At 39.6% G+C, this 26,657-nt stretch overlaps 1 long non-coding RNA gene across 5 annotated transcripts in view; it reads right to left on the bottom strand.

Moving 5' to 3' along the window:
- The window catches only part of LOC114010328 (uncharacterized), a 256,726-nt gene that overhangs the window by 16,032 nt on the left and 214,037 nt on the right, over positions 1-26,657 (bottom strand). For 4 of the 5 annotated variants that reach the window (XR_008745765.1, XR_008745766.1, XR_008745764.1 and 1 more), the window contains one exon: positions 6,913-7,154. This is a non-coding gene — a long non-coding RNA (uncharacterized LOC114010328). Of the gene's footprint in view, positions 1-111; positions 4,176-4,585; positions 4,740-6,912; positions 7,155-26,657 lie in introns of those variants that run through there. The other variant, XR_008745767.1, reaches the window with a different exon arrangement.

The raw sequence follows: 26,657 nt of genomic DNA, 5'->3' as shown, positions 1-26,657 counted from the left end.
GAGCATATGAATGCAAGATGTGATATATCCCTGACAGATTTCATGCTCTGTCTCTCTTCACAGCAAGAACATTTAAGAAATAAATAAATAAATAAAATAATGATAAAAAAAAGCAAAGTAGTTGACATTTATTGAAGGGAAGAGGTTATGGAAGTATGTCAAACAGAACACCACAGCAGAATAAAGCTTGCCAGTAAGTTTAACTCTTTCTAGAGTTTTATTGCTTTTCGTGATTATTAACATCTTTAGTTAGAACAGCATTTGGATATCATTAAAATAAAAGCAAACGATCCTGGCCTATCCTTGAGGATTTTTTTAGACATGCCTTTTTGTCACTCAGCTCACTAATGGATCATTTTTATCATAGAGTATCACGTTACGTACATTAAACAGTTTAGCATCGTCCAATGTCCCGTTGAGCTGGAAATAAAATTGCACAGATTTATCACTATACTGTAAATGACTTGAAATAAATAACTTGTGAACTGTATCTTCACTTAGCAGAAACTTAGCAATGTATTCTCAATAACCAGTCTCTAAGTCCATGCTATGAAACTGAACCTTCTGGAACTGGAGTCAGTCACAGCTGGAGCTTTGCCTTCACTTGGGTGCTTGCATCACAACATCCCCTCTACAACATTTTTATGGCTATGGACCAACAAAAGGAGGAGACAAGGACTCAAACTGAAATGAAGTTTTACATCATTTGAAAGTGATTTGCCCTCTGCCTCCTGGACAATCCAAAACAGTGATTTAAATTACTCTATTTTGTCACTGAAACAGGCTAGAAGCACTTGCTAGGGTACATACCACATCCAAACTGTTGAGAAAGTAAGCACCAGATAGATGAGAGGTAAAAATGGAAAGCTGGGGACAATACTTTCTCTACATCCACTAAAGGATATCAGATTGTACCTTCACCAAGGTTCTTGCAGTACTGGCTAATTACTTCTTCCACCGCCAAGAACTTAGGTTGGGTTTTTTTCCTATCACATTTCTAGAAGTCCTAATTAATCTTAAATTGTTTTCATCCTTAATGCAGCCAGATAACTAAATCACTTCCTTGCACAGAGTTTGCCAAATGGTCTTCCAAAGCACACAGAGGCTCTCTGAATTACAGATAAGGCCATTTAGCAAACCATACATTTCAACATATATTACACAAATATGGTCCCAAAGGATCGGGTTTGTTTTAGAACATAATACAGTTGTGATTAATAAATGGCATTTTTATAGAACATGTTTTGAAGGTAATGGTAAATTAGCAAAACAAATTGTTGACAAAAGACAGTATTCTTCCCCCTGTTTACATGGGGAAAGGAATTTGAGGAAAGAACTTTTGACTCTTCCTCTCTAGAATAACACCAGGAAATCTACGTGGCAGGATCTTTGTGATCTTTTCCAGTTTGTTTCCTCCATAAACATTTCCTCCCATAGAGCATACATGGGAGAAAGATCAAGTTGGAATAACTCCCTTAAACATCCTCTGAGCAGGAGTGCTACTTGCTTTTAGGGATTGGTTTTGTTTTGGGTTTTTTGTGGTTTGTTTGTGTGTGTGTGTGTCTTGTTTTGATTTTTTTAAGTTCAATACATAAGTGAGATGACCAAGCAGATTTAATGAGCAGTCTCATGTGCCCTCACAGAAACAGTGATCTGCATGACCTTCCCAGTGGCTTCCAGTCTTTGTCAATAGGGCTGAAAAGCCATTGGTTTTTTCACCATTGTCTTATAAATGTTAAACTGGATGAAGTGAAGATTTTCTGACAGTCTGAACCTAAGACTGAAGAGTCCGATAGCTTAGGTCTGGAAGAAAATACATCTGCTTAGCATTTGGGTTTCCTGCTGGAAATAATATGAATTCTTCCAGGGCAACATTCCACAGACATCCATCTGTAACGTGTCGTAAACAGGGTGCCCTTCCACCCACACATTCACACAAACATTAAACTATTTGTCATGAAATAGCAGGAGATTGCTACCTCTCCACGTGATATGTGTGCGGTTGAGCACCAATTCCTCACTCTGCCAGGTGGTTACAGCCCAACTCACTGCAGAGATAGACCTCAAAAATCTGATCTTTCTGCCATTTTGCATGTGTGCCTTTTTCCTGTAAGAAGTATGCAGAGTAAAGGAGAGGGGTTTACCTTTCTCCTTTTATCCATCTTAATACAGCTTTTCTCACCAGACAATGGCATCTTCTGTGATATTTCAGAACTCAGCAAAAAAATGTTCTGAAAAGGCAGAAGCTCTTATTTTGTTCTATACACGGAGATGGTCTTTGTGGTGTACATGAAGAAAGATGGCATTCGTAGGTCTCTGGCTTGATTATTCTCTCTCCATAGTGTTTGAATACTGATTGCCCTAATTTACTTAATTGACACAGCTGTCCCTCAGGAACCGTGGCTGTTTACGGCTATCAGATACCAGCCTTTCCTGCTGAAGCACTTCTTTCTCTGCATAAAGTAAATGTTCATTGCACCAGGAGCCTGAATACCATTCTCTACTCTGCCAAGGACTATCAAGCAGATTGATCACCTGAAGTCTCCTCCCCATCCCTCAAAGTATGCAATACATACTAAGTCAAAAAATTCAGCAAAAAGAACCTGGAAATATGTTTTCAAGCTACAGCAGAAACGATTTTTGAAAACAGGTTCTCACTCAGGTGAATGCTTTAAATATTGGGATGGGATTTCCTTTGGTGAGTCTGGAGATGTTTAATTCAAAGACCAGATTCGCAGGCGAGAAACCTAAGTAGAGTTAAATGCCTCACTCTAAGGGATACAGCTGACATCTCGCTGTTTTTCTCTGGAAGAGTTCAGCTTGTTGGTCTCCAGTGACGTTACTCTGAGCTGACTTAGCTCTTCCCCTCCATTCGTTAAGGAAGAGATGTGCCTGATCTTGGAGCAAAAATTCCTGCTAGCTGGCAGGATGCCTTGAAGTTAGGTGATGCACTAGCCAGCATTGTATTCTTCGCAGACTTAGCCCTGTACTACTTCCATGTAAAGCTGATCCCTTCAAATGTTAACTAATTAAACAGTAGTTAATTAGAATTAGCTTCCACTTAACATTCTTTAAGGTAATTTTAAGATAGAAAGATGCAGGTACAAATAACAACCAGCTCTGCTCAGAAAAAAGGTGCCTTCTGCTGAAATCACAGTTAAGAATAGCCAAGATACTTAACATTTCTTCATTTTCCCTATGCTAACCTTTTATGCTATTATCCATGCACAACACATTTTCTTCTTTTTGTGCAATAAATATTCTGTCATGTGAGTTTGTTCTGTCACACTAGCAAAAGAATACTGTTATTATTTTTATATTATTGTGCACAATGTGTCATTTTGACTTAGAATAAAAATTACAATAAAATGTGAAAATGCCTTCATTAAAGCCTAGTTTATGAATATGTTTTAGAAATACAAATGTTTTATGCGTGACTTCATCATTTCCAGCTGAAAGCAACACTGTTATCATGTGAAGGTCAAACACATGTGATCAGTGTCACACTTAGAAGTCTCCAAATAACTTGGAAAATTCTTTGCATGAGCATCACAAGTGTGGCTGTATTTGTCTTTCACATGATGTATTTGAAAATTATTTAAACTTGTGAATAGCTTGAATTTCTCTTGGAACCTGAGTTTATTTTAAAATTCCTAGGCTCTGATAATGTAATCAGGTGTATCCATCATGATCTTATCCACTTAAATGAAAAAAATTGTTTACTAATGTTCTTTAGACTTTATCTTTCTTTTAATAAAGGAGCTTTTGACAGTGTAAAGACATTCAGCAGTGTCCCTTGAAACAGACAGTAACAGCCTAAGCTCCAAAATTTTATCCTTTTTACATCTGTAATTTCTCTTCATGTAAGAAAAAATACCACAACACGATACCCTGCTTATGTCTGGCAAGTACTCTGATGGCAGAATTAGCTTTCAGAAGCCAAATACCTTCCTGAAATATCTCCTAGCAATTTTTCTCTGATCAGTAATTACGTGCGTTCCAATAAGAGGAGGTGTTTTGTTGTAGGTGATGATAGCTGAAGTCTCAAATTCTTACAGTTTCCATAATAATTTCCTTCCTGTGTTTGGCTCCATTCCATTCCCAACCAAAGTTTTTAGCAAAGGCAAGGCACATGAACTGCTGGACAAATCCTACATGGCTGTCTATGGCATGATCTTATGAATGGAACAGAATGATAAGTAGCTGGTCAGTCATTGAAACATTGACTGTGTAAATCAAAATGTGAGACTTGCACATTTTTCTAATTCCTCAGCAACAACCCAGTTTAAAAACAACCCAGCATAAAAATTGTTTCTCAGATTATGTTTCTGGGTTTTTATATATATAGATAGATAGATAAAGATAAGAATTTAGGCCATACAATTCTTTTCCCAAAATTAAAGACAAGGAGTATAATATATGGTCTAATAGTTAGGATAGATAATTATGAATATTTTACATTCTTCTTATTCCTGCCCTTTTCTCAGCATATTATGAAAGTTTGGGGCAGTCGTTTAGTGCATTACTTGGGCTCCTAAGTAAGTGGTTTGATTTTCATAACTGCTGAGCATCTGAAGGTTCCTACCGTACTTCTGAGCATCAGGTTTCTCTGTCAGCTCATCTGGGTGTCTCTTTTCCAGGAACGTCACTTTTCAAGCATTCGTGTTTTCATATCTTCACTTGTAATCTCCTTTGCTTTAGTTGTAAAATACAAGGAACATTGTCGTTTCCACCAAACACTTTGGGATTCATAGGCAATGAAAATGAATGGAAATGATGAAGATTGCCAACTGGTGATTTTTTTTCCACCCTTCCTGGCAAGAAATCCTCTTAATCAAATGGACCAAGTGGATGCTTACACAGCAGTTTTTGTGAGCAAACTTCTGAAAAGACTACCATTTGCCAAATGTGTCAAAAATCATTTTATGTTCATCTGATTTCCACTCTTTTTTTTTTTAATAGCCTACCAAAAAAAAAAAAATAACCACCACAAAAACCCACCAAGTAACCTTTTATTTATTTATTTATCACAGTGGGGCTGAGGAGCAGAAATTTCAGCATTTTGTCTGTCCAACATTTGGAAAGAAGGCAAGCAGGCTGACATTTAAGAAGCATGGTATTAAGGGCGGGATTTCAGAAGCAGTCAGTACTGATCTAATTTTACTTCTGTGAGAGTCAACAGTAAAAATTTTACTGACTGATGGCAGAAGAATCATGGTCCTTTCTGGAAATCTCTGGGGTTTACCTACACTCCATGACATTTCTTTCAGCCCTGAGGGACCTGACCTCCTACCCTTAAGCCACCCTGACACACTGCTCTTCTGTCAACAGCAGGTCCTCAGATGAGTTTAATAGAATGGTTTTCTGGCCATGATGTGCAAATATTTTAATAGCATCCTTGAACTAATCCTTAGCACAATTAAGTCCTTACCTTTCTGGATATTGTTGATAAATACAATGGAATGATTAGATGATCAATTAAAGAAAATCTGAAAGCAAGGTAAAAAACCTTCTCTAAATTCCTTTTGGTTTTCCATGTTCTGTTTAGATAAAGTACTTTTTTTTTTTTTTCCAGTCTGTGAAAATTTATTATCTAAACTTACAAGACTATGAAACTTGTCATCCATGTTTCCATGTTATCTTCAAAAAACTGAAGATCCTGAAAATTTAAACTGTAGAACAGCTTCACAGTTAGAATGAGAAAAAACCCACAAACCTTCAAAGCACTAGCATCATTTGCACGTGTGCCACAAAGTTCAATAGTTACCTTAAAGAGATTTGTCAAGGGCAAAGGAAAAGCATCAAGGAGAAGTTTGATCTCTGTCCATAACTCATCTGATTTAAATTTGTGGCGGTACCTTTTAAATAAAGAGTGAGCAGTGCAAAGGACCCCATTAATGATGTGGAAATCTCCACTTTGAAAGGGATTCACCATTTCTGCCCGTAAGTCTGGCCATTTCTAAGGAAAGAATACAAAGTCCCATAATACTATTAACCTCACTTAACTGCTTCTGAATTTGTTCTGGGCTGCTAAGCATCAAGGGCACCGTGTTGGCTTCAATGGCAAACCTGTCCAGTTCACATTCTTTGTCCGGTTCATCCTCAACAATTCTCCAGTTCCTTTTAATATAATTCTTGAATGTTACAGATGCACAAACTTGGATGACATTTTCCTGTGATTTCTCCAGCAGCATTAAGAGTAACAACAGATAGTTCTGGCTTCCTTCAAACTGACTGAAGACACTTTTCTGCAGGACACCTTATAGCAGGATCTGGATCTAGCGTTTTCTTTAGATGCTCAGTTAAAGTCTGTAAATTGGCATCACAGCTCCATTTTGGCAGAACTTTCTGCTTCACCAAGCTGCAGAGGCCAAGAGGCAAGCACCACTGCAGTAGAAGTGAGGACCCACACCCCCACGGCTGCCCGCTCATGCCGCTTCCCTACAGACCAAAAGGCGAGACCAACCGTGATGTGGGGCGGCTGCCCAAGAGCCCTTCAGCAGGGACCAGAGAGGACCCTCCAGGCCTGACCACCAGCAGGGCTGCCCCCACACTTGCTACCCAACAGAGCAGCCCAGCCCTCTCCCACTGCCCCACCGGTCCCATCCCTGCCACCTTGGTGGTCCTGGGTTAATGGTTGGACTTGGCGATCTTAAAGGCTCTTCCTAACCTAAATGATTCTAGGATTCTAAGATTTAAATAACTTGATTATTAGTTAGATACCATTCCAATATTAAGGTGGTATCTGCTTGTGTTCACATTTTGATATGCACCTTTAGCGGCTAAGAGTGCCAGATCTTGTATCTAAAGAGAGTTCTGCAGGCTAACAGAACGTGCATTGATATTAGCAGCACCAGATGCTTCCCATGAACTGATGTGAGGATAGTGAGGTGTTTGCTAAGCTATGCTTACCTGACTCTGAAGACAGTAGCCTAGCTCTTCAACTTCCACCTGATTTCCTTGTATCATCGCTGACACACGTCCTTTTATGCGGTTCCCAGCCAGGTTCCGAAGGGATTTACTGTGTGCGTGTCATCTGAAGTTATGTTTGCAAAAGCCTCCTCAGTAGCTCAGATCAGCAGAAGCATAAAATTACCAGAGATCTAAAGTTCCCCAGAGCTCCCAAGACATTATGCCTGAGGCAGGCGTGATTTCTGCAAGAGCAAGAGGAGAGACACCATAAGAAGGTTAGCACTGCCTTGTACACAGGTCCACCCTCCACATGCCTGGTCTTTGCAAAAGGTGGCACAGCTTTGAATTGTCCAAGCCTTCAGCAGGGAACTAAAGCTGGCATAAATATCTACCTGTTATATATTCTACATAAATATCTCATCTATGCTACAGCAGGTGAACTATCAGCAAAGAAGCTGTAGCCTTTCATTTTCGAGCAACTGCGACGGATAGCGCTGCAGTCAGGAGGTTACCAGTAAAACTGACTAGCTGGAATAACACAGGAGTGTCACTACGACAAAATATTGATTCACTCCCACTGTCTCCTTATCCTTCCTTCCTTTCCAGGCCATGCCTACGAATAAAAAAATGATGGGATTTCAGAGTAAAGAATAACACTCACATTTTTAGAGCAGCTAGAGGAAAATTTTTAAAGTGCAGTAGATAAAAGCCTTTATGAATGTTGACCTTACTGAACAATTTAGATATTCAGCAAGGAATGTTACCCACAGCTGTCGCAAAAATGTATCAGAAAAGGCTTACATTTTGCAGAGATATGTCTATTATGCAAAATAAATAATCTATGTTAATATTGCAATGCAATATTAAGCCAGGCATATTTTAAAACTTAGGGACAGCATGAAAGTTTAAAAGATTCCATTCTGAACTTTGGAAACTGTTCTTATCCCCAGATGCAAGTTTGTCTCAAAAGTATACATAATAATACAAGGTGCGAGTAAACTTTCTAAACAAAATTCTCAATTTGTTTTGGACAGTGACATCCTTGGAGGAAAGAAAGAATGTAATTACAAACATATACAGCATTGGTATTCACAAACTTGTCCAAGCAAAACAGGTCATAAATCAAATTGGTTTTAGTTATTAACTCTTGCAATATGTGTGGCAAACACATACCAAAAACCCCAACAACCCTCTTGCAAAACAAAATGTTATAGCTAGAGATGAAATTTCTTGATGAATAAAAAATCAATCGGAAAATGGAGTCCGGGAAATGCTAACACCCTTTGCAAACTCAGGGCGACTTCAGTGAGCAGCTTTGTTCCCAAAACCAGGGTAAGTGAGCTACCTTGCTTTGAAGTGGAAATAAGTAAATACATAAAAGTTTTGATTTCTTAAACCAGCATTAACATTTTGAAATAGAATTGAAATTTTTAAAAAGCTAGATCTCTTGAAACCAAAATGGAAATGCAGTCCTTTTGAACACCCAAAGACAAAACAAAGCATTTTGCCTTACCCCAAAGGAAACAAGCATTGTGTTTAGAACATAATGAAACATCTAAATTAATTGTAAGGTTTTCCAAATTCACTGCTCAATTCACCTAACCTCCCTGTCATCCTTACATCCCCACACTGTCCCATGCGCCCAAAACAAGGGTGTCTGTTCCTTCTAGCCTGACCATTCTTGGTCTTTCTGATGGCCAGCGCATCACATGAAATCCTTATCCATGCCACCAACTGTTGTACTCCGCAGCAACACTCAAAGATTCATCAGCTATACCATTAAGCGAATAGTGCAAACATGCAGTTAGTCAACAGCTTCTACAGATAGATGTGTCTTTCTCCTTTACTTATGCATTTTGGCTCCTAAACACATGCAGATATAATCTTGACTCTTGTTGAAATTTGGAAAAAAAAATATCCCATATAAAAATCCATTTACTGCAAATCATCCTAGTGAATTTCCATGGATGTAACATAGCTCTTTTTTATGATTTAAACCATCATCATAAGTTGGAAAAAATTAAATTACCATGCCAGCTGGGTCACTGTTTTGAACATCTGGATGACAATAAATAGAAAACTAAATCACCAAGAACTTTTTATCTACATAGTATATAAAGGCAATCTAGCTAGACATTTACCTGCAATAAATAGCACACTTTTTCCATTTTATTTCTCATTTGACAATCGCTTTAAAAATTTCAGCTGACGGTGTTCCTGTAATTAGTAAGCACTCCACATTAAAAGAGTAATTCTGGGAAGAATGTGTGATAATAATATTCAATAATTTAATTGTGTTCTTGTTTTAAATGCAAACAGGCCTTCATGTTAAACATGGACCACTTGACAAGTTTTCATAATACATGCATCAGATCTATCATAATGCACTTTGGAAAACTGCCAGGTAGTGATGCATTTAGGACTTCAAAATGAAAATGTCAATTAATTCAGAAAATATGACTGCAGAATAAATCTTCGACATGCAGACATTAGGACGTCTCCAGCTTAAATAGACTTTAGAATCAAGTTGCTTACATTCAAGAGTGCATGCACCTCTCCTTTTGAGGTTACTTTTAGTCCTTCCAATTTGTGAACGTATGCGACTATAGAAATTAATTAAAACATGTAAAGAGATTTTTTAAAATTAGTAATTAAGCTAAGGGGAAGGTGTTTGTATTTAGCTGTGATTTAATTTCAGGGGTTTCTTAAGTAATTACATCTCATTAAGAAAACTATAATTGCTATCAGGGGAATGAAAAGTATAGAAACTGGCTTGCTTCTTCTTAAAGACAAAGAATGGAATGGTATTATTTTCACCTGCAAGCATGATTTTCATCTGTGAAAATTACTCTTTCAAAGTCAAAGCCCTTTAGTTAGTTCAGTGTTTAGTGCTGGGAGATGATCACAATTCAGCATAAGCATAGCAGAAATCTGAATATTTTTTTTAATTAAAAAATGTTCATATACAAGTAATTCTCAAATATCTACACGATAACACTGAACTGGTATTAGGTTATAGATTGTACAGCATTAAATCAGTCCTTGAATCCAACACTGTGCAACGTCTCAGGTGATGTAATTATGCTGGAGAGAACTGACTGATAAAATAAGGAGTGATGAGACTTTTTTTTACTGAGACAGAATATTACCACATTTGTGAAGTACGGGACAAGGGAAAGGGGAAAAATAAAAGAAGGAAGAAAAAGTTGAGAGTCTTGTTACAGTAGAGTAAATATGAGAAAAAAGAAAATGCATTTGAAAATCTTGAGCTACAGAGAAGTGACATATCTGCATGGGACTTACACGAATGTACTACTTTTTATATTCTTAGACATGACAAATTAGTTCTTAGGAGATACAGGAAGGAAAAGAATTCAGATACTCATGACAGAGATAAAGAGTATGAAAAAGAGCTCAAGAATACAAGACCCACTGAGGGAGAGTAAGACATCTAAAACGTGAACCAACTGCCACACAAAGAGGTATTCATAACACCACAAGCTTCAACATCGTGTTGGGACCAAAAAGATAAGAAAAGCAGTTCTATATTACTCCATGGGCACTCGCAAGTCCCTCTTTCTATGTTAAGTCCAGGGCAAATTCCCAGACATCTGGCGTCTGGGGGACACTGCTGCACAGCTAACACCAAAGCAAAGCCCAGGGACATCTCCTGGCAGGACAGAAATAAGGGGCGCCGAGTGAGTCTGGGAACGGCGTGCATAAGAAAGCTGCTACTGAGGGTTACCTCATGTTATGAATAGCTTGAGGAGAAATGTGGGGGTTTGGGAAGAAACAGGAATGTGGTTGGGAGGAGGACTGGGGGGATTTATGCTGTTCTTGGCTTGAGGGTCACCAAGGTCTGTCATGAGACGTGAGCTAAGAACCTGGCACATCACTTAGGGTAAGCGGCTAAACGGGGGTTTAGCCTGCAAGTAGGAAGTACTAAGATGACAAAACTGGTAGTGGCGAGATCTCTGAGAAATGAGTAGGCTGTCGTCATCTTCACTAACACAGCACTGTTTCCATCAGCATCTCACAACAGGCTCCTTCAGAGCGAACTGTCTCTGCAGGTCTCAGCCACCAGCGTCTGAACAGGGAAGCCTGTGTGTGCAGATCTGACTAGTCTCATGTGCACGTAGCCAGCCAACTGTTTAAATAAGTGTTTTGCTCAGACACGTTACAGATCTGCACATATTTTTGGATAGTGTACAACATGCAAGCCTAACTTTGACAATCCAGCCCTTTCACTCCGAGCAGTTTAGTATGTATCTTTTCACCCTCCTCCCCTGTGCCTCAGCCCTACAGAAAAGCAAAGGCAGCATTTGGAACTAAGCTCACTAAAACCGACGTGGTTCACTGCTATACTTGAAGCATATGTAAAAATACCATACTGTTGCCTCGTGACAGCAACGTAGCATGTCCTAGAGGTTGGTTTTGGTGTATTTACTCTTCCAAAGCATCACATCTTTTAGTAAAGGGGCAACGTACGATGCAGTTCTAGCCTCATCACAACATGTGTAGCATCTGGGAGAACCGCCACTTGTCAAGCCAACCAGCGCTCTGCTGACAGACAAAGTGAGCATTATACTGAAATGCCATTCCTCAGCTGTTTGCAGAATTAATTTCCCTGTAGAATTTTCTAATTAGTTGGCTCTTTCCAACCCATTCCCCACAGAGGAAGCAGAAAGGAAGCAAAAGGCTAGCACCTGCTCCTAAAGCTCTGGCTGGGAAAAAAAAAAAAATTAAGGATGACATATACAGTAAGTATTTAGGCAGTAGAAAGTCTTCTATCCATGCAGCTGTGGGGATGAAGTAACTCTGTTTGAAAGCTTAATGGAGATTCTTCTGTGGGGAAGAATTTCCAGTGGCTCACATTCCAGACAGTTAACCACATTACCGAGGGGAAGAAAAAGGGATTTGTTCAAGCATTAAGAACTGTCTTAAAAAAAAAAAAAAAAAAAAAAAAAAAAAAGAAAAACAAAAAAGAATAACACCACCAGCAGCAGCCCCTGATTTGTAGGAAAGACAGACAGATGAATCCAGACCTTAGGATGATTCTATGTGTATCTCATTTGGTCACTTATGGGTTACTTTCAACCATTCTGGTTTTCTATAATTTCAGATTGAAATCCATTATTATGTTGGAATGCAGTGTATGATATTATCTTAGAACTAACAACTAACACAACAGAGTCTGTTCCTAACTACAGTGAGTCATTGGAACAAAAGAAATAACGTGGTTATTGCTTTGAATTTGCATGCAGTGGGTAACTGCACAGGAAGAATATATTAGAGGTATTTCATGGAAAATAAAAATAAGACCAAAACAGTCCAAGAAAAGCAGTTTGCATTTCTGACTGCATAGGCACTCTCCCAAAACAATAATAAGTCCTGAATATAAAGGAAGATGATCATCAACTAAAGGCAGAATACATGAGGGGGAAAAAAGCTCCCTCATTATGGAAATTAGAATAAGCCACAAACGCTTCAATGAAGAGTTGTCACTGTCTTTCCACAGCAACCTTATAAAATGGTAAATCTTACAAAGAATAAGGTTCTAGAATAAGATCATAAATACCATAAAACTCAATTAATTTGGCATGTTTTGATCAGCACAACATGTGAATTAGGCCCAGAGACGAACAAGAGTTATCCATTAGCGATCTCAATGAGTTTTTAATTATACAGTATTGTCTAAGTTTTTGTGTAACTCCAGAGCTTCCTGAAAATTGTTTTTTTAACAGAATCAGTGCATGTGCATCAATGCATGTATATATTTGGAGTAGGAGTATGTGTGAGTAAAAGACTTTAGTTAATAATGCAACGTTTAATGCATCAAGACACAGTGTTGATTTTTATAAACTTGTAGTTTTCCAGCACCATTTTAGATGAACAAATGCAACAGGGCGTGTAGGTAGGAGTAAAGGTTCTGTCAGACCAGAAGAAAAAAAGTGATGATGTTGCCTGACTGGGACAAATGCCCAGACCTTGCTCCCCACTCAAAGACAATTTTGAAATAAAAGCAATGAAATAAAAAGCAGAGATGTAAGGCAAGACTGTTCCTCCTTCCTGATGACAGTGTTTGGTAAAATTCTCTAGTATACTGTCTGTCTGTAGAAAAGTAGTGTGTGAGTGGCGTTTATCCCTGTCATATGAGGTGGCAGTAACATGTTAATTTCAAATGTCCGCAATTATTTCAAGCAGACTTCCCCCCAATGCCTACACTGAAGAGGGTAATTTTAAACTTCAGAAAACCAAAGTAAACAACACTCATTTATATTCCTCGGAAGTGGTGCAGCTAAACTCATCTGTGGCTTTGAAAATCTCCCATGATACTTTAGTCTGGCCCATTAACTGCACCTGTTCTCTTTTTCTTTCTCTTCTTTTTTTGGGGGGAGGGGGAGCCAGGCATTATTTCCCCTTCAATAGCAAGTGTCTGGCTTTTTAAGCATGCATAGAATATTTTATTTCATTACTGTCTAGGCATTCCAAATGAAAAAAAAAAAAAAATCAAAACCCTCTCATCCCATTATTTCCCCCTTCAAAATTAAAAGTAAATAGTGGCAGGAGAGTGTGTGCGTGGAAAGAAAAGTGAGGGATAACTCACAGAGAAACATAGCGTGAAACAGTAAATCTGTTTTCCACAAATCATGATCAAAATTAATCAGTTTTATAGGTTTCTCTTTATTTTTCACTTTGACCAAAAGGCAATATAATTTCTTAAAAGGAAAGAGTTTCACTGAAATCATTTTTCCTAACTTCTAATTTGGGTGTAAACTTTCATAAAATATAAGCCGCTACAGGCAGCTCTTCTCCAGAAGACCTCTACCCTCAACCATAGAATGGAGTTAAATTTAATTTACTTGTGGTTCATTCAAACACACTTTATTGTTTTCCCTTAACAGGTAAGGGGATAGTGAATAACAATCTGAGTGTAAAAAAGACATTGTTCTCCAATAATTATAGATCATAATATTTTTAGCTAAATCTGAAGTCAAGAAAACAAGCTAAGAAACCCTTGGTTTTTTTGAGGATGCAATTTGTGCTTATTTACTGCACAACGAAATTAAAAATATATTAAAATAAATATAGTTGTGTCAGTGACCTTTAAAAGCATATTTGGGGATTTTATATTGGTGGTGTTCTATTTTGCTTTTGCTTAGTTGATCTGTAAATCTAAAACACATGAAGAAAAAAAGTCTGTAGAACAGAAAAGAACTATTTTCTCTGGGAAGCCTCTAACCTGTTGTAAAGGAGAATTCTGCATTACAGGGCAGCTGACTCAACCCTTCTTCCCCTCAGTTACCAAGAAAAGCAAAAAAAGTCTGTTCCTGCACCTCCCCAAAACATTAGAAGAATACTGCATAAATTGCTGAAGACAGACGTTTGAGTCAAACACCAGAATACTGATTCAGGAATCATCTTTTACTGACGGATCTCTCAATGCCACTATTGATTGGTGTTACCTCCTTTTAGGACAGCTAAACCTCTCCCATGCTAAACGGGAAAGGCGGAGAAATACAGTCTGGGCTATAACTTTAACAAATATCCTATGGTGAGCACAGTATAAGCATCAAAGTGTGACTCGTGTGGTTTGATGCCAGTCGGGCAACATCTTTCAAAAGCCTGGGGTTACTGCTCCCTTTCCCTTCTTCCACCTTCAGCTGACCAATTGTCTCTGCTGCCTCCAGAAGGAGCACCCAGACCTACAGCAGGTCCTTCTCGCTCTTACTCTTTCTTGCTTGCTCCCTCTTTATTCAATCACCTCTTTCTCCATTCAGATTACTCGTACTGTTTTCCCTGAACATAATCATCTGGGCTAACTTTTTAAGCGAATGGCATGTGGCCAGATCCCAAGTTCCTGTGCAGAATCACTGACCACCTCTATTTACAACGTCAGACACAGCAGCCTGAGAAAGGCTAACAGGTTGCAACATGCATATTAATAATCACTTTTTCATATCCTTATCTCTAACAGCAAATGTATGTAGCTCAGGATATGAACTGCAAATGAGAGATGAGGAACTGGTTAGTGCTTATCGAGAATGATGGAATTTGAGATTCTGAGATGAAGGGGATTTGTTAGTTGTGTGGTTTTTTTAATGAGAGGACTGACTGATTCTTATCAGTTGACCCCTGTTTCAGGTAATGGAGCAGTTGGCAGGGAGCTATTCATACTGATTAGATTGAGGGAGCTGGTATTTGGATTAACTTCTGATTTCCCCAGTATTATTTGTACAAGCTCTTTATTGCTCTGGATAATTCTTCACTTCCTGGTTCAGGAAGTGGAACTGGTATCCTCCTGGAGCACCGCTACCAGCTCACCTAATTTTATTACATGAGATGACATGATGGTCACAGATTAACCTAACCTCTTGCTAGTTTTCAGTAGTAAAATTAGACTTCTGTGAAATTTGCTTTGTTCTAACCAAACAGGAATAATGCACAACTTTATCATTTAAGAAAGACTTATGGTACTGAGACTAATCAGGATATTACTTTTAACCAACATTTCTGCGGCTAAGGCAACTGCTGTCTTCTTTCAGGAACTGAACGTCTGTGTAACCATACTGGCTTTCAACCCTTACATCTGCTGAGAGTCCCCAGATCTCTTCTGCTGTGGCTGGAAGGAGTTATGATCTCTTTCCTTCTCTCTCCACTGCTAAGCTCATGGCCTGCAGTATCTTTGGGTTTCTTTCCTCTTTCACAGGCTGTTATTTGTCACTGCTTTGTCTCACTTGTCTGCCACAAAATATCCTTGACGTGATCCATCAATGGAGCAGAGGCAGAACTAGTTTTCCAAAAGCTCCCTCACCGCATCTACAAGCCTAAGCCAAACAGACCCTGCAACAACACGTGAGAGTCCAGGTAGAACAAGTAATGACTTATCACATATGTACATCAGGATTTCTACTACACCAGCAAACACATTTTCATTGACATTTCCTTTTCCACCCTGGCTATTAAACCTCATATTTCACATATCTGTATAGAAGACCAGGTTTGGTTTCCACGAATGGGCCGTGTTATGGGTTTTTTATGTTATTCAATCTCCTGCAGGCTTTTATCCAAACCAAGCAACTAAAATAAAACATGGCTTCCTTCCCTGAGATGGTTTCATAGCCCAGCTCTCCAGCTTTCTCCCCTACCACAAACATGCAACACAATTGTGCAACAGCCGAGGAAGGAATGGTGAGATCAGAGCCGTGATTGCAGACATCCTGACATGGGGATCTGGCAGCTATTCAACACAAACACAATTAAAGGACTTACCCTTGCGTGAAGTATTTGCTTTCTTGATAGTCACCAGCCTTAACCTCTAGGAATGCTTACGAACCAGATAGCGTTCCTTGAGGAGGGCGAGTCTTTTCAAGCTCCTCTGTCTTGCTTTAGCCAACACAGATATAAAGAAGAAAGAAATTCCACCGCATCGTACAACTTCTCCAAGAGAATGCTTTTAGAAGGAGAGAAGACTTGAGGTCTCAAAATCTCTGCCAAGGATTCAAGAACAGAAGATCACATGGTGCTTGCTCCTCTTCCCCTCCACTATTATCAGCAGGAAAAAATAACACCACAAGAGACAAACTTTGAAATTCACACCAAACGTGAAAGTAGGGGGCTTTGCATTACAGTAGGCTTCTCTCACAGTGGTGGTACCACAGAACAATGGCAGGGCTTTGCGTGGCTCAGGCTGCTCTCAGGACATGTGTATCAACTGCCGAGCTCTGTGTGAGTTAGACACAACAAAAGCTCATGATTTTGGAAAATGTGGCCTACTGTACATGGGTGTTATACAACTTACAAATTGTAAAGCGTGACAACACAAGTATTTTGGTAGGTTTACCACAGTTAGTGGTGAATCCCAGGCTTTTCACGGCGGTAACAACATCTCAGAAGTGGCAATAACAGCTAAAATATCTGCTAGCAAGTAAGCCAACTGTCAGTCTGGGACAGCAGTTACAAAAGGAAATGCTTGTTCTAAAATGCCCAAGGATTTAAATTATTCGCATCTCAAGCTGCACTGGTGACACAGAAGAGCTGGACAAAAGGAGTACCCGTTGGTGTAACCTCAGGAGTGTTAATACAGAGGTGCTAGAGGAAAGCTGCTTGTGGGATTTTCAGATGATGCAACGCGAAATGACATGCCTACCACAGGTACTGCAATTTACAGAGCCACTTAATGGACCAAACTAGGCAATCTTACCAGAACACTACACTAAGGCTATACTACTGCTGGTAGCCTATGTAACTTACTCCGTTCATCTTAGGTATCTCTGTATAGCAGACTTACCCCACAGAAAAGAATTGCAGAGTCCGGCTAACTGATATAACATAAAGCAAAATAATAATAAAAGAAAGTGATAAGGATAGCTCCAACTCAGAAATACTACACTGAACCTAAAAGTGCTGAACTGTGTGACCTGCCTGAGCAAACCCACTGTGCCAGTGCATAAGCAGTTATTCAAGTAACAACTTCCAAATTGCACCTTTGAGCAGCAGCTTAACAGCTGTAGGAGGAACAGTTGTGCAGTGTAGCTGCCTTCCCAAGTGACTAGATGCGCTTTTCCATTGTTAGTAACTTTCACAAATAGCAATAATTTGAAAAGCAGTAGAGAATGCCAAAATATCAGATATCTGAATCCAGTCAGAATGAGACACTCCCAAAAATATTTCCAATGCTACGAAATTCCCTTCCCCCCACCTCCCTGAATATCCATGCAAATTTTTTGCATGGTACCAGAAGAATAAAAATAATACCACAGCCAGATATTAATATTCACAGAGTTCCAAGTAAAGGAGCTGACTTATGTTATTGGGGTGCATGTGAAATAACCAGGCTATAAGGGACAGACTACCTGAGTATGGTACTAAGCTACTGGTACTAGAGCAGTTGTGTCACGCAAGCAAATACAGCAAATAAAACTTATTGCTGGGGTAGCTCTGTTGACATCTGCAGACCCACCCAAGCCAGGCATTCATCCCAAAATAAAAAACTGGCAAGCAACTATGAATGGTTTCTGGTCCTGACTTTTTGTAACTCCACTAAAGCAGCACAATATAAATCTGCAACCCTGTATCCGGGCAATAATTGAAAGACATCAAGAAAATGCTTGCAGTCGTTCCGGATGAAAAAAAAAAAAAAAAGACAGAGAGAGAGATTTCAAAATCTATCAGTGCTTATAAACAAGGATGTTACTTTCCCCTTTCTTATCCAGAACCACCCTTAATTGAAAGGATCAGTATCTAAAGCAACTGGTGCTGCCCTGCACATGAATCCCCTTTGCACCTCTTCCTTCTTATTTCTTCAGTGGTTTTATTAACATTAGTGACTTATCTAAGTATTAGAATACTTGGCTGCTTGGAAGCTTATCAACAGCAAATTTTATGGGCTGTTTAGTGATGGAAACAGGAGGAGTTGGAGCTCTCCCCCCCTCAGCTACCTTGATATGGAAGTCTTCAAGAAGCCATGGAATGTGCTCTCTGGTATTTTTGGTATCTTTAAAGTGTCAAGAGTGCAGAATTTCTCTTGTCAGTTGTCACAGTGTGACTCACAATTAGAGCCATCTGCTCCGCATTCACCTCCCCAGGAGCGCCGCTCGTTTTTCACCAGTTTCCTGTTGTTGACAGCACAGTTCCTCCCTGTATCACTCTCCACCAGCACCCATACTCCTCACAGACATTGCAACAGGCTTAAGCAGATTTCCCTCGGGAAAGCCTTTACCCTTGTTTTGTTAGTGATTGGGGAAAATACAGACTGTTGAGAAAGCTCTGAAGGCGGAGGCTGAGTTTCTAAAGGAACTGAACAAATTCCATTGATTTTTTTTTTTTTTTCCAGGAGGACTCTATTGTTTTTAGATCTCTCTCAAAAATCTTAGCATTTCTCCATATCCGTTTTTATTTCAAGCAAAAGAGCACCTTGAAAACTGAAATACTATTTGTGCTGAGCCCTTTTCGATAATTGATGGAAATGGATGGCTTATACTGTCTAAGTATTAGTCAAATCATTTTTCAAAAACAGCCTACAGATAGGGAACATGCTCCTTTCCCTTGCCCCTCCACCCAATTGAAAAAAAGAGTTGTGCTGCAGATTTTTCCCACCAAAAAGCTTTAGCTGAGCGAGGCTAACTACCCCAAGCACAAACCCATGCTCCTGCACAGGTCTGTGCTTGGGTTACAGTCTGGACCTTGTGGAAATGCCACCTCGGCTGGGTATGGCTCGCTGGCCTGAAGCACAGCTGTATGGTATAGATCTGCCTGCAGCATCTCGCCTTTAAACCCTGTGGGCTGGATCTTTTAGTACTTCAGCTCTGCCCAGTAGTAACTACAGGAGTTGGGCACCCATTATAGAGGCAACTGTTTGAGAGACAACAGTATGTTTATACTTCCAGTAATTCCTACACTAAGGACTACATCCATGTCGGGACTCCGGAGGCTACGGATGCAGGGACATAATGCCTAATCTTTTAGGTGCTGCTCTGTTGGGCATAGGGTACGTAGGGGTGAAAGCCTAAGCTCCCCATGCGGTGAATGGAGAAAACGAATGCCCATCTCAGAAGAGGAATGAAAACGGGCAACTGGTTAGCTGCTACCTCCTCGCTATTTGCCCAACTGAATTAACAGAAAAACAGATTTGAGATTCTGCTTTCCCTGGGAACCCAATTTTCCTGAAACTAGAGCTAGTCCTGCAGGAGCATAGGGTCTTGGGTGTTGTCAGGTACTGCAGTCATTCTTCCCCATCAGGCCTGGGTTTTGTCACATGCTTCTCTGTTATGTCTACTGCATAAGGAGCAGTCTAACAGAAAATCCAAATATTCAACGTAATATAAAATGCTCCTCCCACAACGGGCCACTAATTGTATGCACGTAATACCTGTCTGAGCCTTTAGGGCAGCTCCTGGGCCCTGTTCCTGACCTGATACTGGTGGTAACTGCTCATTTCTGTATTTTTTGTACCACATCCTAGCAATAAAGATTCGTTGCGTAACTTCACTGTAATTTTCTGGGATCTTTCCAGAAGCAGTGGTTGGCTTCTCCCAGGAACAGTCTCTTATATATTCACACCCCTCCAAACACAAGTTTAGCAGACTTCAGATCATGGTGCGTCTGCATTCATTCAGTCACATCACGTCAATACGATGCACAGAAGCCTTTCATTTTCTTCTAAATCAGGATAGCATAACAGCTGAAATATTTCTCACTGACCCTGGTCTTCAACACAAAGCTGAACTTCTCTTCGCTATTTCAACATTCCCTTCATCAGGATTGTATTTAAGGTCAACACAATTTGGGCCCTGGATCCACACTGCTTAAATTATTAAAAAAATATGAACCCCTGCCAGTTAAATCAATAAAAGATGTTCTAAAGAAAGATAAAACACATCCTCTGTTTAAAAACACATTTCCAAAAAGCAACTCTAAACTCATCTCATAAAACTGTTATGAAATCCCTAGTTCTTCCAAACATGAGGAGAACTCTCTGCAGACTACAATATTAGTTCATATTTGTTGGGTAATCTAGTAAAACCCAGATGGGGAGAAACTGGAAGGAGAAAATTAAGGATTCTTCCAGTGTTGGCTCAGCTTGCTCATCTATTATACAGCCCAGGCACATATCTGTATTCAAGGTTTTCAATGTTCCACAGCTGAATTCTCACTCAAAACCAGTATTTGCTGAAGGCATGAAAAGCTGGATTGTAATAGATCTCTGTTTGTAGGATCAGTTGCAGAGCTGCCATTGAGAGACCTTAAAATGCATTCGCAACTCAATAATTATTGTTCCAATAGACTGATATGGAATTCTGTAGCAAATTCTCACAAATTACTAACCCGCTGACTTGGCCACCTATTAAACACAAGCTTCTTGGACTGAAGGACTCTTTCTGATAACTGATAAGTTGTACTTACCATTCAATGCAAGTCAAGGTTGGGTATTTTCCAAAGTCCTCCATGTTCAACCTTCTTGTGCTTCTTTCCAAGTCTTCCACTGTGGCAGCATCCTCCTCACTCACCTGTCTGAACACTGACTCAAAACAACTGGGGCAGATCTTCTGCCATGTACAAGGTTAGCAGAATTGGATATGACAACCTGCTCCTCAAACTTCATTCTTCCAATCTGTGTTTCTGTTTCCTGCTCATTATACCTGTAGCTTCAGCCCATTCACTGTAGTAGTACCTGAGCACTTTAATTACAGAACCATAATCAAAGCTACATAGCTAAATAGCTTATTCTTAGCAAATAAAGTTATGTTTGCACCTGAGGTCATACCTGCCAGAACTTGTGTGTTTTAAAAGTAACATCCAGCCATAAAGACTAAGGTGTACTTTGAAATTTAATGGAAATGCACTCAATTAATAGCACTTTGCAGAAGAGCAAAATTGTAATAACGTTGATTAAAAGAGCAAAATCACACTGAAGGACCTCTCTTTCCAAGCAGAAACTGTTTAATGTATAAAAATTATTGTGACTGATGGAATCTGGTTTTGTGCTGACACCTCAAGCATTACGTCACAGATACACCTGAGGCCTTACATTTTAAGAATTAACTTCATAAAAGATCCCACGAGCAACAGAGAGGTCATGAGAGCTATTCAAATCCATGGGCAGTTAAGCTGGAGGATGCTTCGATGCCCTTTAGCCTTTGAGTGTGCTGCAGGACAGGGGAGTTTGGTGCTAAACGACAAATTGAGTTAGAAATATTTGAGCCATAAACCATAGTAAATCTTTTAGCACTTGAAACACCATGTGACACTCCAAACTGAGAGCAAATGAAGTGTTAGTCTATGCATGTTTAAAACGCATGGAAGCTGTGTTTACTGGATTATCCATTTCTTAACTACATCTCCTTTAGAAGCCTTTGCAAGCTGATGTCCAAAGTCCCACCAAAGGAAACCATTTACAGAATGATGTTCTATCATTATTTAAGAAAAAAAAATTATATGTACCTCCCTGAAAGCAAAATTATTTAGGTTGCATAGTCAAGGACAGCTAAATTAGGAAGTGGCAGATTTATGTGTGTCTGTATAACCTCTACTCAGCCCTCTTGTAGGTCCTGTGCCCTGAGTGAGACAGAGGTCCTTTGGAAAAAATAGTATGTGATTATGCAATTAAAGACTATATCTTAACACAGAAAGGAGCTGAATTAAGGTTCTGTTGGCAGCGATGAATTAGACATTTCCTAACATTTAAGTTCTAGCCTTTGCAGCCTTAGCACAGAATTTCTGGCAGGTGACATCTTTGGATGGCTTTTATATATAGGTGAAAATTAATTCTAGTGAGCTTTTATTGCCACAGAATAGTTTTCTGTTTACCTGAGGTGAAGGAAGAAGAATATTAGGAGTAATCTGGAAAAGGATGCTCTTGCTGAAATGGGAATAATCACCATGGAGGTGGCAGATTATACAAAGCTGGTTCTTCTTCCCTTGTTTTCTGGCCAGTGTTGTGATCAATACAAAAATTACATCACTGAAACAAAAAATTATTACTGCCCTGATTGGAATCTTACCACACACATTTTGCTACTTTTGTTAATTACTTCAATTATCAAAGTCCTCAAACTAGAGTCATAACAATATGAATTGTTTCTTCCTACTCAGTTTTGAGAGCCTGTTCAGAATTCCCAAGGAAGATTCACTCGACAGGAACCTCAAGTATTACTACCTAAAGCTTTCTGATCAACAGGATTACACAGTTGCAGAAAGGAGAAGGTCTGAAGAAGCTGTCACCAATACTGCTGCCATTTCCTCATGCCAAGTTCTTCTGGGCCTGTCCTGTTCTGACATAACCCTTTCACAAGAGGGGACAGCACAAGCATTTCTGCTACTTCACCTGGCGACAAACTTCTGGTTTCTCTGCTAAAAGTATACAGCAGAAGCCAGCATAAACTTTGAACTGAATTTACATCGGTGTAGTTCTTTCTATCTTAATCTCTCTTGCCTTTGTTTTATGGGTTTAGTCAAGGAGATCAAATATTAAAAAAGCACGTTCCGCGCAATGCTGAGACTGTAAAAGTGCCAAATTGATGAATGAAAAGTTACTATAGAATTGGCCACACTGTGTAAGTATATGAAGGTATAAAATCATCACCCTGCAGAATGATAGAAAATACCACATATTTCTGAGGCATCACAGCAGCAGAGAGCAATAGCTTTTTATTTCCTGACTTTTACGCTTCTAGAACCTTAGTCCTTCTTCTGCATAATTGGCATCTTGGTTGAAAAGTTAACACAAAGCTTGTGTACTCTGAGAGTTAGTGAACTCCAAAGCCTCTTGCTTTGGATCTTAAATTTCAAGTAACTTCTAGCCAGGAATAAATATTTACTTACAGATTTTAAATATAAATACTTGGAGTGGGGGAAGACTGCTCACAGGTTTAGAAATATTTCCAGAACAAAAATTTCTCCAAAACATTGTGATTCTCCAAAACACTGAATGCTCCAAAACACTGTGGCAAAGAGTATAGGTGCAATTAGAACACTGCTGTCTTGACAACATCATGCAAGAAATGAAAGTATTTCTGATTCATGAAAGAAAACTCCAGTACTATTCTTTTAACTCAGTATTTCACTCAAAAATGTCACTCAAAAATGTCGCTCAAAATGAACCAGCTGAATAGCTATTTAGGTGAACAACACTTAGAGACGACAGTGTTAAATCCAAAGTGAAGGTACCTTCACTGAAAAAAGAACACAGAACTGCTACAACAGGAGAAACCACTACAGCTTGCAGAAGCTATGCTGGATGTTTTGGGATTCTCTCTCCTACAGCGTTCATTTTTATGGATAATTATTATGATGGAAACTGTGGATCCTGGGGTCTGTCACCTTACCCAGGGTGCCAGTCAACCTTTCTGATGGGTTTCAACAGGTCTCACTTTTGTCCATACCCTCCTTTGTTGCTCAGATAGAGAAGGGATTAAGGGAAGTCCAGGACTAACAGCTGGACCTCCCAGAACAGCAAATCTAGCATCAGGGCTGTTACCAAGTTGATCCTTACAGGACATAAGAATGTCCTGTCACTTAGGAACAGATGGAAGAAAAGCAGCAAGGCTTGCATACTCCATCTCGTAAGAGGTTATCACAAAGTATTCTGCACTGCACGGTGCAGACAGGAAGCTCTGGAAGCTTTTGGACCTAGATAAAAAATTTACAAGGAACTCAGGGATCGCTTCTGGGTGCGAAGTGGAAGGTGGCAAAGCGTGTCCCAGCGGAGAAGCCATTTAGCCATGTCAGTGCAATGCTGTACCACAGCAAGGAGACCTGATGATAAAGAAATACTGGCTGCCAGATGACGAGCAAGAACTTCGCTCTGCTGAAGAACAGCTTGTGAAAAGGTAGAGCCATCGGCTCCAGGGCGTGCAACATGCCCAGCAGGCAGCTTGACGCAGAAGTCCTCAACATTGAGAATGCTTTCACTTCAAAAGACCTCACTTGAATGCAAGGCTACATGCTGGCATCAGCAGGCTCCTTTGAGGTACCTTTCCCCTTCTAGCTATATTTACCTAAGAAATTTCATGCTCAGAAAAGAATGAGTAAAAGGGAATATTCAGATACATGACAGGAATGGTCTTTATTGTTTATTTCTTTTTTAGCCAGCGCTTTGTTTTCTTTCAAAGTCTGACAGACATAAAAAGCCATTGTAGGTGCAGCCCACTGACAAACAAACCATAGCCCTCCCTGCAATGCAGAGGGTAGGGATCATTACGTTGTTAGCGTGCCATTTGGAAATCATGCAATGCATCCACTTACTCTATTAAATTAAATCATTTCCTGTAGCAATTGAGGAAGGATGAAGCAAATGGGTGCTATTAAGAAAACATTGTTTGATTGGCCTTTTTCTCTGCAAGCCATTAGAATGTGGCAGCTTATAGATTTGAATTGCAGGATCTCTTACCACCCATCCATTACCAACATGACGTAAATAAAAAGGGCTGCCCCTGAAGCCAGCAGCATTGCTGTAGATATACAAGCTGTAAATGAGACAAGGATCTGTCCATAGTGGTTTTCACTCTGTTTTGCCTTCCCCGAGTTATGTATTCCCTGCAGGTTCCTATCTCTCTGGTCAGTCACTCTGTTTTTCAGCCACTGCTCTTCCTGTGGGACCCTCCCGGGTGTCTGCTCCTCCCTGCATTCGATAAGGAGATTATTTGGAATGGAAGTAGACAAGCACAGGTGGTGGGACCACCTGCTACAATCTCTCCAGTGCTTTTGGACATTATAAACACATAAGTGTTTGGGGTTAACCTTTGTGTTTCCTTTCTTTTTTTTTTTTTTTTTTCTTTTTTTTTTCTTTTTTTTTTCCTTTTTTTTGCGGTGTATGTGGGTGTGTGTGTTTTGTTTTGTTTTATTTTTTTGTTAAAGTTTGCTTTTAATCCATTTATGCAGGGGTCAGAGAGGAGGAATTATGTTAAAAGACACTATTCCTGTGATCCTGGAAAAGCAATTTGCTAGAATATAGTACCCAGGACAACAGGCTCATCCTTTGCATTATTTCAAAACCGCTAGTAGGTCCAACAAAAGTGCAAACCAAAAGATCTTTTTAAGGTGCATTCCCCATCTCTTTCCCTTCATTGCCTAACAGTTTAATATGCTTTCCTACCCACCTCCTCCTGCCTGTTCCTAGATTTTACGTGGCCATGCATAGCAGTAACATAATATCTCACTCCCTCATTTGGCTGTGTTACAGCCAGGCATCACCTCAGCCTCAAAGGACATCTACAACAGTGATTTACTACGGCAGAGGGTTTCTTTTCAGTGTAGATTTCCTTAGTGTCTATACTTGGCATCTTGTGACACACTCTCAAGTTCACTGCTGATGTGAAGCTCTGCCTCGTGATGTTGTACACGCGGGCATTAGTGTTACATCCCCAGCACAGACACCAGCCCTCCAGCACGCTGTTCTCCGCACGTGCATCCTGCCTGCCTGGGACTGGCAACTGGTGCAAATTTTATTGCCTATATAGACACAATGTCGACATAAAGTTCACGACAGTTCAGAATAGTAAGCTCCTAACTTGCATGGCAAACAGTGAAATTAGAAAATAGAAGGCTCAGTTTGGTCAGGTCCTTGTTTACAAAAATAAAAAAAAAATAGCACTGGTTCAAAAGCAGCCACATTTTCCATAAACTTGCTATAGTGAGACTCAGAGTCAGATATTCTCGGTTTAGCCCAAGAGGGAAGGAAGAATCCATTAAATGCATGAAAATCTACAGAAGACAGCTGAACACCAAATTTAAATGGTGCTTCATACAGTTGGAATGCAAATTAGAATCAGCAAGAAAGATCTGAATCCCAAAAAGTACACTGACAAGGAATATCTAACAAATAGGTTTGGGAAAGACACTACAGTTTGCAGCCAGGGAAAGCAGAGTTCCTCAGCTTATTTCACGTTCAGCCTTTATAATAAATAACAGAAACACTTTCTCTATATTTGGCAGAAATATTTATGCTCGATTTTAAAATCTCTCGCGAAAATTCTGGTAAAATGTGCCTAAAATAACTTTTGCTTAAAGTAAGGTTGGGGTTTCATTCTCATGCATATTATGCCCACTGTAGGAAACATTAACAAACTCCAAGGTCATTTGATGGCATGTAGCACAACTAGAAGCACCAAATGCAAAACAAGCCTTTCAGATGCACTTGTCATAAGTGCCCTTTGGGGCTCAGTAGTTTACAAAACGGAACAAGAGTTATAAAGTCACTCGAGAATCTGAAGATGGAGAATTTATTCCTGAGCTGATATGCAATG

The sequence above is a fragment of the Falco peregrinus genome, chromosome 2, assembly GCF_023634155.1.
Source record: "Falco peregrinus isolate bFalPer1 chromosome 2, bFalPer1.pri, whole genome shotgun sequence".
Classification (NCBI taxonomy): domain Eukaryota; kingdom Metazoa; phylum Chordata; class Aves; order Falconiformes; family Falconidae; genus Falco; species Falco peregrinus.
This window is presented reverse-complemented; position numbering and strand designations above follow the sequence as displayed.